General features: G+C 39.1%; 1 long non-coding RNA gene across 1 annotated transcript; it reads left to right on the forward strand.

Annotated features, from left to right (window-relative positions):
• Positions 1 to 8,746: 8,746 nt before the first annotated feature.
• LOC122987980 lies at positions 8,747 to 11,458 on the forward strand. Its single transcript, XR_006404676.1, has 4 exons — positions 8,747 to 8,970; positions 9,858 to 10,063; positions 10,319 to 10,737; positions 11,224 to 11,458. It is a non-coding gene; the product is annotated as an uncharacterized LOC122987980 (long non-coding RNA).
• The last annotated feature ends 482 nt before the right edge of the window (positions 11,459 to 11,940 follow it).

Consider the following 11,940-nt stretch of genomic DNA (forward strand, 5'->3'; position numbering starts at 1 on the left):
TCATTATTAGAGAGCAACCGCAAGGCTGCATTTTCTTGTTTGGTCAGATTAAACCTAGAGGGACATCTAGCAGTCTGAAAAAGGGATTCAACTTCACAAGAAACTTTCTTGGTAAAAAATGTCAAACAAGCATTATTACTTGTAGGACAAAAAGTGGATTGGGTTTAAATTCCTTTTCAAAGCCAACATTGATATCGGGTTTTGTGAAGTTCTTAAAGCAGTATTTTGAGGATTTTGATGGTACCAGGCTTTCAGGTGTAAACTCCTATAAAATTAAATAAGTTGACCTTGGCCTGAAAAAAGTTTGCATGATATGTGGGTACAAGCTAAGACCCTGGGACAGCAAAGAGAGAGCAGTCTCAAAGTGTACTAATCTATGAATTTGGGACTTTGATTAACAATTAATTGAATAACTATAAACAAAATCACCATATCAGTAGTTAGTTATGGTTAAAGGATTTGGAGTTCTTTACAGAGCAGGGGTTGGCAAAACTCATTCCTGTGCAACATTAAAACAGACAACAGGTATATCCAAAAGCATTTATTTAACAAAAGGGTAAAAGCAACACACAATACTAATCTAGCTAAGTGTACCTATACAAGTGTGAGTGTATGTGTGTGTGTGTGTGTGCGTGTGTGTGTGTGTGTGTAGGGAAGACAATAGCAAGATGGCTGCAGTCATCTGGTGACTGAGCACATGGCATGCTGACAATTTGGCTGATAAAGGGAACTACAGAGATAAAAGGCCAGACCATGTGGAACCACATGTGCTGCCTGAACCAAAGTTCGCCAAACTAGGTTTTAACCTCTTAACTGTGTGGTTCTCTATTCAAGGCCAATTGGTGTATGCTAAAAGTGCCAGGTTAAGATGAGGTTAGTTGCATGCAAGGCCTAGTTATTGGATGTAACATGTGTTAAGCATGCTAACATTAACCTAGCGGTGTGGCTATGCAGTAACCTGACCATAGGCAACAAGGACATCACAATGACAGTTCAATGTACAACCTTAACCAAATCAATACACGTACAGTACATTGTTTGAGTTAAACATTCTTGCTTAGCCGTACTATGCTTCACTGTGTTGCTAGGCTATGCCCAGTTGTTACCAGTCCATGAAGGAAGAGATACTTTGTGGCGTTCTGCTTTGTAGCTGGTGAATCCATGGGTGAGTCAGGCTGAGAAGGCTTTGGCTCTGAAGCTGAAAGATGCAGGCGTTGCTGGAGAGACAGCACTCCAGTCATGCAGAGGGCCCAGGTCACTCCTTTGTGTAGAGTTAGTGGCAAGCTAACTCCATTTTGCAGCTCCTGTACTTGTTAAACTGGCCAGCAGACTTGTGTGGTAGCTGCTGGCACAAGGAAACTTAGTTTCTGAGTCTTAGGCAGGCTCTTGCGTCTTCTGCCGTAAAGAAGACGGTATGTGTCTGCTGTGAGCAGGCCACACAAGAGATCAGAGAGCTGCTCCAGCAGCTGCTGGAGGTGCGAAAGACCAAGCAGGTGCTCCTGCAGCTGAAGGAGAAAGAGAGCAAGGAGCTGCTCCTGCTGCAGCTCGTGGAGAAAAGAGAAAGATAGGAAGGGAAACTCTAGTTTTGATAACCTGGATCCATGGGTGGAGCTTCACACTTTGGGTGTGAACCCCCAGGGCTCAGGTTTCTTGGAGTCTTGAAACATGTGGTAAACTGTGGTCCACATGTAGTCCCAACATTGGAAATCTTCTCCATGTCCTCCTTAACTTTCATTTTGAGTGATATTTGTTCCTCATTGGTCACGCTAAAGATACAGGATTAACAGGATTGATTTTGCAATAATCCAGATTATATCTGAGTTAACTGCTGTTTCTTATTGTTTTATATTTAGTTTATGTAAAGCACTTTGTAATCAATAACAGCTACACTTTTTGTTATCGACGTACATGTATCTCAGCAGTTTATTTCAGTACAGAAATGGAGTAAATGTGTCTGGTTACTTTCATCTCTGACAGAAGTTTGGTAAAATGTAAACATTGATATCTAGTGTCTGTAACTCCAAACTCAAAGTGCTTTTACTTCTAAACTGTACTCACCGTTTAACACTTCATGTTCCTCTGAACAGAAACTCTCAGCCCAGTGTTGTGCCGTAAAAGCATCCCCTCATTGTGGGAATCCACATTTGAAGACAGCCACCTTAAAACGATGACCAAATGTGCACACAATATTCACAAGATGTTTTAATCATTTATAAAGTGAGTATAAAGTATAAATGTCAAAAGGGATGAAACAACTCATGTTTTTCATGACACAACTTACTATGACTAACAACCTACACAAATCAATATCATACTCATTACACGCCACATTCTGTTTAAAGTCCAGATATAATTTGAGATTGAATAGAACAGAATATATTTAGGGCTCAAGCTCAAAGAGAAAAGGCTCTATTGTATTTCGTGTGTTTGTTTTTTTATTATTCCGCCACTTCAGACCTAAATTTGACCCTCTAAACATGCTCAAAAACTCACCAAATTTGGCACGCACATCAGGTCTGGTGAAATATTTGGTAAATGTAAAAATTAACCCCCAAAGTGCCAAAATGTGCCACCTATGTAACTAAAATGGCCGCCACGGCCCGTAGGAATGTCGTAGAGAGATCAAACCAAAACTCAATTATTTGTCTCATTAAGACCTACAAATCGTATCAGACACCCCTGACCTAAATCCAACAGGAAGTCCACAATTAGCCTTTCAAAATAACTTTTCCTCAATTTTGGCTCCCGAACAAATGCTATCTCCTCTGAGGGCGTTAATGGTATCAGCTTCAACCTTTAATACATGACTTATGACACTGTGCTGAAAAAAGTTGTTAACAACTTTGTAATAACTCGAACGGTTTAGATTTTATAAACCCTAACATTTACAGTGCCACCCTTACAATGTAAAACAATGGGGAGGCATGAACTTTGTGTCAAACAGAGGCCTCTGACATCTAAACTATAAGTTTGACCACTTTTAAACCTGTATCAATGGATTCTCCACAAAATTTCCTACTAATATATGATTTTTAATGTAAGATTTGGCCAAAGTCGTGGGATTTATGTGGAGATTTCACAAGAAGTGTATTCTAAAATCCTCCTCTCCAACTGCTCCTTGTGATGTCACTCCCTCAGTGCTCTGAAACATTCCGCAATACAAACTTTACATGTTTGATAAGACTCCCGGCCTGAACACGTGTACATGACAATATTCCATCAGTGATGCAAACTGGCTGAATAGCGCCCCCTACAAAATTTCAGCGAAGCAGCCCCAGCAGCAGGCAAAATAGGGGACAAAGGAAGTGATGTTTATCTTGTTCTTGCACTGTCTGAAAACAGCCCGAGTCTTAAGACTCGTTTTGCTAGTTTAGCATTAACATGAGCCTCATATAGCTAAACTGCACAGCTGCCAAACAACTCTATGAATTTTCACAGCTTTATGCCTTAGAGTTCATTAACATGACTGCCTCAGTGAGCAGACTGAAGCACACTGCAACTTTTTTCTTCCTTGTATGGCAGGGAGGTCATTTGTTGTAGAGTTTGTGTGGCCCTTATGGGCGGTCACCAAACACACCTGTAACCTGTAATCTCATTAAAAAGCAATGGGCTCCGCTTGATGACTTAACTACATACTACAGCAAATCTACAGAACATTTTCTGACAGTTCCACCACACATCCCTTGTCTTCTGAATTATTAGTTAATATATTTTTAATCGGTTGAATTATTAACAGCAATTAACTGTTAATTGATTAATCATTTACATCCCTACTTTATATTATATATTTTCTCTGTACTCGTTTGCCCAATTTGCAACATAGCCAAGCCTATATGAAATTTCTTAATAACCTAAATGTGGGTGTGGGTGGATGTGTGGCCAGGCACCACAGTTAAATAGGGACAAAATAATTCTTGTTCTTCTATCAGAATGAAACTTATTAATATAAACCCACAAACAATATATTTCTGTGTTATAACCTTTATTTTTTATCATTATATTATGCAAATTAGGCCAATTCATGATACAAGTTAGAACAAATATAACAATTTCAGGTGTGTTGTCTTCCCTTAATCTTACATGTATAATAATTAATTAATAAGCAAAATATGTATTAATATAACACATATACTGAAAAGTTATGTAGATAGTTTATAATTTGAAATAGTAAAAACTAAGACAAGCTTTGCAAAAAAGAAAAGTAAATGGTATTTTTTTAAAAAGTAAATGGCATGAAAAAGACAAAAAGATAACTGGCAATAGAAAAGCTGTTCAAAAGCATCATCTTCCCTTAAAACACTATTGGTCAGGAGTATTAAAACTTGATGGCTGCATTAGAGAACATGGTTATGTGTGGAATGGTGCTGAAATCTCTTAATTTTACATATTGTAAAGCAGGTGTCAATTAATGTAACCTGTAACATGTTTTACAAATTTGCAGATGGGGAATATGACTTGGCTTTGGCTTGAAAAAAAATTCAGCAAAAAGGTTTTTTTTTTTTCTTTAATCCCTGAGTAGCCTGCTAAACCTGCTAGTAGGTTCAGAAGGGAGTTAACATCTATTGGTCAGGTGAAGGTCACCTTTGAGTTACAGACGCCCTAATTATTGCCTGGAGAAGTGACATAGTTCAGATTACGTCAATACAAGATGATTTTTCACTTGTTAGGAGGAGGCGGGTTGGGTAGATAGCTAGATGGTTATTTGAGTTGCAAGCAAGAGACAGTTCAAGACCACCGTTCACCTCTGTCGGGACATTTTAATCACATTTTCTGCTGCTTAACCTGACATTTTTACAGCATTTTATTGCTGTTTAACCTGACATTTTTACTACATTTTACAGCATTCATAACTGACTGTTACCACGTTAAACCATGTTTCAAGTGATCATTTCAACCCCTAACCAAGTGTTATTTGAAAACCTAACCAGACCTTAACCTTCACATTGTCACATCATAAAACATAATTATTTTTTAGTGTAACGTAACATGTTTATCTAACCTCTTAAGTAACTAGCATATTAAGCATCTCTATTCTGTCCACTCATTTTCTCCTTTCTTCACTCTCCAATCTTTTCCTACCTTATGTGTACTCTGTCCTCCATTTCTTCTTTACACTCCTTTCCAACTGCTGTCTGCTGCTGAAGTTATTTTAAAAACCTAAAAGATTTGGGGCTTTTGAAAAAACACTCAGGGGTCAAGCCATAAGTTAGTTGTTGCCTGATTGGACAGACATGCCTATTATTATGCATAGACTAGAATTTCAGTGTTGTTATTGTGTTTTGGGACTTAATGAGCTTTTTAGTTCCTCCAATACACTTAGGCCTATTTTGTTACCAGTCAATTTAAAGGGTCAGTTCACCCCATTTTTCTCTCTTACCTCTTGTGTTATCTCTCTAGTCAGAAAATTTTCAAGTCCATGTAAACCAATAATAAACGTGTTTTGAGTTTGTTACACCACAAAAAAATTTGTAATTAACCACCCAAAGTTGAATGATTAAAACAGTTGCCAATGTATAAAAGGTTTCGAAATAATGTAAAAATAAGCAGTATTCTCTGCTCTGAAATGCTGGGGGCATATGCGCTGAAGGCGCTGAAGTACAGCCCAACTGAACAGCCTCTGAGTTAACGCTCAAACAAAACTCCTGTATAAAAATACACAATTTAAAACAGGCCTTGTTTGTAGGTTTAACGCAAGCGACTTGGATGATGTTTTTAAAATAAAGCAACGTTAGGAGCCACTGTTTAATTCAGCACATATTTTGTAAGTAAATGTGGACTTGTTTCGGTAAAAATGTAACTTAAATGACTAGTTAACAAGCGAACCATCACCAATCATTGTTATGTAAAATTGTCTTTTTTTTCAATGGAGTTCAGTATACTTGACGTTAAACTTAATGGTACACTTTAACGCACTTAACTCACTTCCCTGCTGAAGTCCTTGGCAGCTTCATTGTGGCCATCACCCTTGGAGCAACTGCCTCTCATGCCATGCTTTTTAGTGAAGTGCTGCCTGACAAATGCTCTCCCTCTGGCTGGGGATCTCCCTGCCGCACAGATGGTGCTGACGCCAAAGTCACAGGGGGCTCCACCCATCAGCAGATGCTTCAGCTGGGTTTAAAATAATTCCTTGAGCATTAACATTGACTGAAAATGGCCCTATTCACCAGTCACAGCAGATTATCTGAAGTGAGTCCCAGTCTACCTGGTGTGAGTGTGTGTGCTAGTAAGCCCTCTACATCATAGAGCCACCATTTCAGGCTCGCCCAAAAAAATCCTCAACACAGAAAAGGTGAAAAACAGTCACACTCTAACTCCACAGTTCAGTACTACATAGTTCACAGTCTTTTCATATGTTTATTTTCTAACATTTATAATGTGTTTAAAAAGAAATCTCTTGTTTTCCTTTACATGGACTGTAATTGTCCCAGTTCTGGACCTACTTTCTGTCTCTGAGATTGTTGCCTCCATTTCAATCCTGTGGATCATTAACACACATTGGCTGGTTAGCTGGCTGGCTGGCTGGCTGGCTGACTGGCAAGCTGGCTGGCTTCCCATGTAAATCCCCCCCCCACCGCCCCCATTACCTCCAGGCCAAAAGGAAGATGTACAGTAAACACTGTTCAGTCATTCAATCCTGCACATTAGAGTGAGGCTTTTTCATCCACTCACAATGCTACTACATTCTTCAGTCCAGAGCAGGGATGTGGCTGCACTGTGACACACTATCTGACAGGCTGCCTTTCATCTCTACACAACACACTTGGCAGACAGATAGACGTTGTACATGGGAGGAGGGTGACATGAGTTTTGATCAACTGACAATTATGTTAATTATACATTTATACATTCAGGGACTCACTTCCCTTCTTGGGACAAAAGACAAGTGCCCATAAGTCATTAAAGTTATATTTCCTCTTGTTACTGGAAGAATATAATTCTAGAAGTGATAATTCTCTATTGACAAAAACATCTTTTTTTTGTAATCATAGTTTTTTTTTTTTTTTTTTAAAAAAAAGCTGAACAACAATGCCTAACATATTTACAAAAAGACAAAAACTAGTACAAAAGAGGAAGCCATTACTACTACATACAACAGTGTTCATCAAGAGAAGAACTTACTGTTGAGAACATTGCAACAAGTATGTCAGTGGAGTGGAAGTGGTGCTGAGCATCTTCTAGTGTGGTATAACTTCACCATGCTGACAAAAGTTTGAATGATATAGTAGATCTCTTTATCACCTGGCACCTAAGGAATTTTAGTTACAGAGCAGGCTAGTGGAAGACATCAGTATACTTGATGACATACCCATGATGCATTCTATTTTCTGGTGAGAAACTTGTCTTGAAGAACTTTTGAGGGTTCTCTGACATCATGTCTAAACACTTCTTCCCACTGAAACTCAGTGGGAATTGCTCAGCTAAAACAAAAAGTCTCCCAATCTTTGTCTTACTCAAAATGGTTTATGCACAACATTGAACTGATGAAATCTCACCAGTGCTCTTTGGGTTTCAGTATGCACACACACACACTGGAGGTTTTGTGGTCATCACCCTTGTTTTTAGTACCTGTATATGGTACCTACCTACCTATTGTCCAACCTCTTCATACTAGCAAATTACACCATTATAATCTCTCTACATCACCTGTTGCAGGCCCAAAGTCCTAAAAATAGGTTTTGGCAGAATTGGACATGCCTGGGCATGTCCTAGTTTTTACACCCACTTTACACCCTTATTTCTCGATCCTTTCTTGAGGTTATTTTTTAAAAAGTGAAGTTTAATACAACACACTCTTACAATTTCATCCAGTGCTCTGAGTGTGATATACTTTATGCCCATATATCAATCACAAGTTTTTGTGAGGTATACATACAATATCATAATAATTCAACACACTTCTACTTAATGCTTATCATTTTAACAGTAATCATTTGCATTGTATTTTCTTTCTTTCTCTCAGCACATCATAAGTCTTATAAAATTATACCACATGTGCAAACACTTAAGAATTGAAATTGAGACGTATTACTTTTGGCAAGCCAAATGTGGTGAACTTTACCACGGCCATTGTGATCACCAGGCATAGGGATTGAAACTGTCAAGCCTCCTCCGTTAATCGTCCTTGCTTTTCCAAACAGAAGTAAAAGCACTATAAAGTTCTTCATGATGAGGGACCAGATCAGTGGCGGCTGGTGACTCAAAAACTTGGGGAGGAAATCCACCTCGGACCGTGTGTATCAGACTGCCCTCTGCTGCAGACCATCCTGACCTGCCAGAAAGGTATGTGTCATACATATGTACATTAAAGTAGCATTGTATACTAGAGTAGTATTGATTGCTTTTTCTTTTCTTTTTGGTTTCTTTCCTTGGTGTGTCTATTTATACATGTTTTTGTGAAGTATGGCAAGTACTTCACTTCTTTCAATGGTGTTTCATTGTGCTGTACAAAATACGTGTTCTTGTTTGTCCCCCTCTTTCAAGCAGGCCCTGTCTCTATGGGGCCAGAACAGTGACATTTACATTTTGGCATCGAAAATAAAATTTGGCATCGAAATCAAATCTGCACTGAAAAAAGAAACATGTATTGGCACTGAAACAAGGCATTTAAAAAAAATTACAATCTTTCAATCTTATCTTATTTATTTTGATATTTTTTTGCATTATATGTTTTTCAATGTCAATCTTAAGATTTTATCTTCATGTCTGTCTTTTTCAATGACAATTTTTTTTTATGCTGTCAGTTTTTTTTCAGTGTCACCATTTTCAGTTTCAACTTTCTCTTTTTCAGTTTCAACTTTCTGTCACCGTTTTGGCGTAGGGGGGAGGGGTTTGAGGGAGGGGCTAGGAGTGCGTTCACGCGCTTCAAGAAGAGACTTCCAGAACTCACCATCTAGTCTGCTCAGAAGCCTGACATGACTGCAGTTTGAGGCAATAGTCTCTCCAAGTTCAATTGGAACTTCCAAATCGAAAGTAAGTCTGTTTCTTTCTGTCGTTTTTTTTTTTTTTTTCCACATAGAACCGGGTTGGGTTGTAGTAAACTTTTGTTTTGACAAATTTATGATGAAGTTATGCTGGTTTGGCAGAGGTCTGCTGGAACAATAACGTTAGCTAAGTTAGTTAACCTGTAACGTTAGCCCTTGTTACACAGTCTCTCAGGGTTTCAGCCACTGTTGGCTGAAACCGGCGGGCAGATCCCCTGCCGGGCCTAAGCATTCGGGAATTTTTAAAATGTATTTTAAGATGCTTTCTAAACTAAAACGTGTTATACAAGCAACTGTTAGCATAGCTTCTTTAAAGAGCCAGCCAGCGTGCGGTAGAGAGGGAGGGGGAGAGAGCGTGTGTGCAAAGGTGAGGGTCCAGCAACACCAGTCTCCAGTGCACACAGACGCAGGAACAAGCCAGAGAACGACCGCCACTTAGAATCAGAACCGGAGTAACCCACCTGCCATCCAGAGAGCGGGAGAGTTTCTCCCGAAAAGAAGCACCAATACCCGGGGAGACATGAGAACAGCTGCTGGCTAACAACTAATGTAGCAGGAGGGAAGACAGATGTCTCATTCAGCCACTCTGCTGCTGCTGCAGACACTCAGGGAGCAGAAATTTTCTGTTAATAATTGTGATGCTCGTTGTCTGACTAATTATTAATAACACGCTTAGTATTTTACAAATTAGAAGTTATTTATTTGAATGCGCCTTTATTCCTCGGTATAAAAGGCACAGTGCCTTCTTTGTTTGGTTCAGTGTAAAAATACAATGGTGGGTAATGACAGATCTTCCTTACATCTTCAGTGCAGGGTCTCTACAAAAGAGCCTGTGGTTAATGGTAGGTAAGCCCTGTGATGTCTTTTGTTCTCCAGGAGTTTGAGGCCAATGTTAGTCCTGCTGCCCAAGGCCTTATAAACTAGCGCAAAATATTCAGCAGCAGCATCACACCCCAGCACTGAGAAATTCAGAACTCCGAGCAGCAGCATCAACAAGCACAAACCCTGAGCATTACATCAGGTCAGGGGAGGTGTTGCTGAAGTGGAGAGAGATGGCAGACTCATGACTCCAACAGATAACGGTAAGTTAATAAAAATTTGTTTGTCTATTTAGCTTTTTATGTATTTGGCTTTCTAATATGATATGGCTTTTATGGTGGTGGTGCATATTTGCAAACTTTTTCATCCATTTTGTTTTTGATTAGCAAAAACCATAAACTTAGTTTGGTTCTAAGATAGAGTAACTCATCATAGCAGGATGTTTCATCTAATCCATGCAACCTGAGTACTGATAAATGTCATCACATTAGTAATAATTCTTCAAATGTTAATTACAGGCACCTTTGGGAGGCAGTTCATGGAGAGGATGATGAGAAGGCTTCAGGAAGTTCTCTAACATCAGCCTGTGGATTTTGATTATTTACACTATGTTTTAAGTCGTGAAAAGGAACTTGTTTGCTCTTTTGCTGATGTTGTACAACTGCCAAGTGATGTTGCTTGTGATCTGATGTTTTGAGATTACTTCGTTTACAAGAGGAGGAGAGACCTCCAGCCTCTTCTTATGTAGTGAAACAGAGGATGCCACACATCAGATACAGGATGATGAAGGGTGAATTGCAAGCCTTGGGACAGTGTGTCAGATCGGAGCAGGTGTCAGCATCAATGCATCAGGTGGATTCTGCAGGGATCTAAGAGAGAATGGGACGTTTGGGCTGTGTGGCAAGACAAATGTATTCCATCAAGGGTCCTCAGAATGGTAATTAAAGATCCACAATAATCTTCTTATTCTTCTCATTATTATTCTTATTAGATTTAAGATTCTTTGTTTAGAAATGTTGAAAAGAAGAGCAGTATACTGAGATAAAGTTAGTTGAAGGAACAGTCAGTTCCATGAACTTATTGTTTTTGTAGAGATCATTATTATTATTGTTATTATTATTATTATTATTATATGGACTCTATTGTAATTAGAATTATTATTTTAGCATTCAAATGCATTTTTTAGGTGCTAGGGGTGCTCAAAAATTGCACATGCATCGAAAGTAGATAAAGATGGTAAATTGTGAAGTTTTTTTAGTTTTCATGGAATGCCCTCGGCATGGCATGCCAGTCAATTTTGCCTAAAAGGTTTTTGGGGCAATAAGCAGGAGGTTGAGATCTAGTGGGACTGAATGTCATATATTGGACCTTTTTTTAATATGGTAAACTGGTAAGTTTTTTGTTTGTTTGTTTTCTCTTGTAGGGTTGAGCACTTGTGGCGTGACGTGTGGATGGCTGTAACAAGTGTGTATTATGAGCTTCTTCATGGCCTTGAAGAGGACTGCCTGCTTGATCCCTCCAACAGTCTGCACTTATTCTGTGCTCAGTACATATTTGTACCACGCCTCCAGATGGACCGTGACACTTTCACTAGTGGGTAGAATAACCATCTCCTGTGAACTGAACAAAACCTGACTCCCAATCAACTGACCGTAGGACTTCTCCAGGACCCTGTGGCAGCCCCAGAGAATCTAGAGGTATAGTTAAAAATGTTTTAGAACTTTTTTCCTTTTTAACAAATGAAATGCAACTTCTCCTACAGGTTGGGTGCACAAATTTCTTGTGTTTACAGGACATGCAAGATGATGTCTCAAACTGGAAACCTGACAGTTTGAGAGAACAGTCTGCTGGTGGAGTAGTTCCTCCACCCATCCAGTGCCCTCTGGGGCCAGATGCAATGGCAGGACTGAGGGCAGCCATCAATCCTCTGACTCCCTGTAGAAGAGACGTTTACAAGGCTGCACTTTACTATGTAACATTTCAGTCATATACAAGGCAGGATCATATGCTGTCTGTAGAGTTGATGTAGATGGTCAATGGTTTTTGTGTTTTGAAAATGGTGTAGACATCTCTCTACTTAAAGATAAATAATACTGTCAAGTAGTGCTGTGTTTGACAATTAACCGATAATCAAAATAAT

Source organism: Thunnus albacares, chromosome 1, assembly GCF_914725855.1.
Source record: "Thunnus albacares chromosome 1, fThuAlb1.1, whole genome shotgun sequence".
NCBI classification, from domain to species: domain Eukaryota; kingdom Metazoa; phylum Chordata; class Actinopteri; order Scombriformes; family Scombridae; genus Thunnus; species Thunnus albacares.